Here is a 5,638-nt window from a genome sequence, read left to right as displayed (position 1 = left end):
CATCAAAGAAGCAACATGGCTTTTCCAAGGTCACACCATAATAAAAGGGCAAAGTCAAGGTTTAAGTACAGTTTCATTGTCTGAAAGTCATAAGTTCTTTTTTTTGTTTCAGAATATTACAGGGGTACAAATGTTTTGGTTACATAAATTGCTTTTGTACAGTTTGAGTCAAAGTTATAAGCGTGCCCATTATCCAGATAGTATGCATTGTACCTGTTAGATGTGAATTTACTCATCCCCTCCTCCCTCTCCCACCTGCTTCATTTCCAATGAGTTTTATTTCCATATATGCACGCAGTGTTGTTCGATTTCACTGTCTTTTTGTTGTTGTTGAGCACAGAGCCTGGGGATGGAGGTGATAGAGACCAGGTTGCTTCAAGAGAAGTTAGTCAGATGATGTTATTCCTATGCTCACAATAATCCAGTGTCTTCTAATTTCACTCAGAGTAAAGGTCATAGTCCTAAAATTGAATTTTCAAGGCCCTGTGAAATCTGACACCCTCCATCTCTCCCACCTCCCCTGCCTTTTATACAACTATATCTCTGCGCTCATCCCCTGCATCTAGGGTCAGTAAAGCACTGCCTTCAGGCCAAGTCCAGTCCATATCCTGCTTCAGTACACCCCATTAGCTAAAAATGATTTTTATTAATATATTTTTAATTGGTTACAAAAAATTCTAACACAAAATAATATTTAATGACATGAAATTATACAAAATTAAAATTTCAGTGTCCATAAATAATGTTTTATTGGAACACAGCTACTTATTCATTTTCATATTGTCTATGGCTGCTTTCACACTACAACAGCAAAGTTGAGTAGTGACACAGATTGTATGTCCAGCAGCCTAAAAATTTGCTATCTAGCCCTTTACAGAAAATATTCGATGACCCCTGGACTAGATATTCTCTCTCTGGCTCACTTGGCTGTAGCAATATTGATAGTTCCTCTAATGTTCTTGCTCAGGACCCTTGACATGGCTACCTTTTTTTAAAAATATTTATTTATTTTTATTTTTTTATTTCAGAATTTTACAGGTGTACATACATTTTGGTTATATGATTTGCTTTTGTAGAGTTTGAGTACAAGTTATAAGTGTGCCCTTCAGTGAGTTAGTATGCATTGTACCTGTTGGATGTGAATTTACCCACCCCCTTCTCCTCCTTCCCACCTACTTGATTTCCCTTGAATTAGATTTCCATATCTACACATAAGTGTTGATTGATTAGTTCCAATTTATTATAGTGCTGAGTACATGGGGTGTTTGTTTTTCCATTCTTATGATCCTTCAGTAAGAAGAATGGCCTCCAGTTCCATCCAGGTTTTTTAAAAAAAATACTAGATGGCTGAGTAGTGCTCCATGGTATACATATACCAAATTTTATTAATCCACTCATGTATTCATGGGTACTTGGGTTGATTCCACATCTTTGCAATTGTGCATTTTGCTGCTGTTTATATTCAAGTGCATGTCTCTTTTTTATAAAATGTCTTTTTTTCCTTCAAGTAAATATCTAGTAGTGAGAATGCTAGATAAAATGGTAGGTCTACTTTTAGTTCTTTGAGGTATTGACATACTACATTTGATAGGGGTTGTACTAGTTTTCAGTCCCATCAACAGTGTATAAGTGTACTTTTCTCGCCGCATCCTCACCATAGATCTATGGATAAGAACAGAGAACACAGGTATGAATCCATCTTCATATTGCCATCTGATATTTGACAAAGCAGACAATAACATACACTGGGGAAAAGAATCCCTATCCAATAAGTGGTGCTGGGAAAATTGGATAGCCACATGTAGATGGCTGAAACCAGATATGCACCTCTCACAAAAATTAATTCACGATGCATAACAGACTTAAACCTAAGGCATAAAAATATAAGAATTCTAGAAGAAAATGTTGGAAAAACTCTTATAGACATCGACTTAGACAAAGAATTTATGAAGAAGACCACAAAAGCTGCTGTGATTGTGGGTAAACTCACAACTAATGGATGCGAAGTACACTGTATGGAGGAAGGCCACGCTTGTAGCCCTGGCTCACGTGAGGCAAAGGCATTATATGTACCCAAAATGTTTGTACCCCCACAATATTCTGAAATAAAAAAAGACCCCAAAGCAATCACAACAACAAGAACAATAAATAAGTAGGACCTATTCAAATTAAAAAGCTTCTGCACAGCCAAAGACACAATCAATAGAGCAAACAGACAACCTACAGAATGGGAGAAAATACTTGCATGCTGTACATCTGATAAAGAGCTGATAACCCAAATCTACAAGGAACTCAAGCAAATCAGCAAGAAAAAAATCAAACAGCCCCATTAAAAAGTGGGCAAAGGACATGAACAGAAACTTTTCAAAAAAAAGATAGACTAATGACTGACAAACGCATGAAAAAATGCTCGAGGTCTCTAATCATTAAGGAAATGTAAATCGAAACCACAATGAGATATTACCTAATTCCAGTGAGAATGGCTTTTATCAAAAAGTCCCAAAACAATGGCTAACTCTTTCATTTGGAATACTCTTCCTCTGGGTACCCAGATATCATTGTGGCTTCCTTTCTTGCTTCATTTAGGGCTTTGCTCAAATACCACCTTCTTATTAAGGTCTACCCTGACCATTTTATTTAAAATGGAAACGTACCCACCCTGCATTCATCATTCCCAGCTCCCTTTGCCTTGTTGTATTTTTTCCATAGCACTTATTATCTTCTAAAATATTAACAACATATTTATTATGTTTGTCTTCAGTGCCTGTCTCTGCTCAATAGACTAGGAACACTGTGAGGCAGACATTTTTGTTTTATTTACCGTTACATTCTCAGCTCCTAGAAGAATGTCTGGCATATGGTAAATATTCAATAAATATTTGATGAATGAAGAAAAAATAATAAAGAATCTGGCAAAGCTCGTCTGATTCTGCAACAAGGCCTGAGGTTAAAGAGAAGAAGTGGTACTCATACACCAGGAAGCTTCCATTTTAAAGATGAGACAACTGAGGCAAAAGAAATTCCTAGAAATCACAATCTCATAAACCTTAAAGTCTGAAAAGACTAATTAAAGTGCTAATGTTCATTTTTTTTGTGTGTGTGTTTTATTTATTTTTTTAATTTATTATTCCAGGGTTTTGTGAGGGTACAAACATTATAGTTACACTTATGTCTTTGCCTCACCCAAATGCGGGTTAAAGGCATGCCCTTCCGTCCCTTTAGTGCTCCCCGTGTCCTTTAGTTGTAGATTTGACCCCCCATCCCCCTAATCCCTAGAGAGTATTTCTGCCATGTGATCAACCTAGTGTTGATCAGTTAGTACCAATTTGATGGTGAGTACAAATGGATCCCGTTCTTCTGCTCTTGTGGTGCCCCGCTTTGGATAATGGGCTTAAGTTTAATCCAGGAAAGTATAAGAGGTGCTAGATCACTGTCGTTTCTTATGATTGAGTAATATTCCATTGTAAACATATACCAAATTTTGATAATCCACTCATGGATTGACGGGCACTTGGGTTTTTTTCACATTCTTGCAATAGTGAATTGTGCTGCCATAAACATTCGGGTGCAGATGTCTTGATCGTAGAATGTTTTGTGCTCTTTTGGGTAGATGCCTAATAGTGCTATTGCTGGATCGAATGGTATTTCTATTTTTAGCTCTCTGAGGTATCTCCAAATTCTTTTCCACAGAGGTTGCACTAATTTGCAGTCCCACCAGCAGTGTAAAAGTGTTCCTGTCTCTCCACATCCTCGCCAACATTTGTTGTTTTGTGTTTTTTTGATAGAGGCCAAACACTCATGTTTGTTAGATTTGGGAAGACTGTCATGAACCAAGTTGCACTTCTTACTCCTTCAGCATAGTCATTAATGTTACTAGAGGAGTTCCAGAAAGCCATTTAAGCATCAATGCACACACCAGCCACAGCTCAGCAATTTTAACATTCAAAGTTTATTTATTTATTTATTTTTTGGTTGAGACATATTGAATGCTTCTTTAAAAGTTTAAACATTCCAGGGAATAATAGCTTTAAGAATTTATTAGTCATACACAATTTATTGTGAATTAGGTTTTCTCTCTAGTACCATTTTCTTAACCTGGTACTGAAAAAAGGAAATTCTGATGGTTAGGGTGGGATGGATTGAGGTGAAGAAAAGTGCAGGCAAATATACTAAGGCATTCTGGATTACTTATTTTGGAGAGAAGCCAGATAGAAGAAGAAATTTGGTTGCCTCTGGATAATCAAGACACCTGGATTAATAAGGACAATGAGTACTTAGACGTGAGGACACCATCAAGGGAAAGATTAAAATAACCTTCAGTTTTGGCCACAGGTTTACCATGTATTTTGGCATTTCTACGTTTGACCAAACACTGTGAATGATAATTTTTTCAATAGTCTCTTTCCATGAAGAAAATGATAAACCTTTATCTCATTGGTTAAATATATTCCTACGTATTTCCTTTTCTTTGCAGCTATTGTGAAAAGCATTGGGTCTTTGATTTGATTCTCATCTTTACTATTGTTGTTGTATAGGAATGCTACTGATTTGTACATTGATTTTGTAACTTGAGACTTTGCTGAATTTATTTACCAATTCCAGGAGTCTCTTGCAAGAATCTTTGGGGTTTTCTAGATATAAGATCATATTATCAGCAAAGAGCAGTAATTTGACTTCCTTTTTCCCCATTTGGATACTCTTAATTTCCTTCTTTTGCCTGATTGCTCTGGCTTGGACTTCCAGCACTATGTTGAATAGGAGTGTTGACAGTAGGCATCCTTGTATTGCACCAGTTCCGAGTGGGAATGCTTTCAACTTTTCCCCATTCAGTATGACATTGGATGTGGGTTTGCCTTACGTGGCTTTTATGATTTTGAGGTATGTTCCATCTATGCCTATTTTGTTGAGAGTTTTTATCATAAAAGGGTACTGAATTTTGTTGAATGCTTTTCCTGCATCTATTGAGATGATCATATGATCTCTGCTTTTACTTCTGTTTATGTGGTGAATGACATTTACAGATTTACTTATGTTGAACAGTTCTTACATCCCTGGGAGAAAGCCTATTTGGTCATGGTGGTTTGTTTTTTTGATGTGCTGCTGAATTTGGTTTGCTAGAATTTTACTCAGGATTTTTGCATCTATATTCATAAGGGGTGTTGGTCTATAGTTTTCTTTTTCGTTGTGTCCTTTCCTGGCTTTGGTATCAAGGTGATGCTACCTTCATGGAATGAACTGCAGAGGATTCTTTCCTTCTGGATATTATGCAGTAATTTCTACAGTGTGGGTACCAATTCTTTGTATGTCTCATAAAATTCAGCTGTGAAACCATCTGGTCCAAGACATTTTTTTGTTAAATGATTTTTTATTGCTTTTTCAATTTCATTGCTTGTAATTGATCTGTTCAGGATTTCTATTTCTTCCTGACTGAGCCTTGGGAAGTTGTGTGTTTCTAGGAATTTTTCCATTTCCTCAATGTTTTTGAGATTATACGCATAGAGATTTTTATAGTATTCACAGGTGATATGATTCGTATTTCTGTGGTATCAGTTGTAATATTAATATCTCCTTTTTCATTTCTGATTGAGCTTATTTGGATCTTTTCTTTTCTACTTCTGTTTAATCTAGTGAGAGGTCT

The sequence above is a fragment of the Propithecus coquereli genome, unplaced genomic scaffold (genome assembly GCF_000956105.1).
Source record: "Propithecus coquereli isolate 6110/MARCELLA unplaced genomic scaffold, Pcoq_1.0 Scaffold293, whole genome shotgun sequence".
Classification (NCBI taxonomy): domain Eukaryota; kingdom Metazoa; phylum Chordata; class Mammalia; order Primates; family Indriidae; genus Propithecus; species Propithecus coquereli.
Note: the sequence above shows the minus strand (reverse complement) of the source record.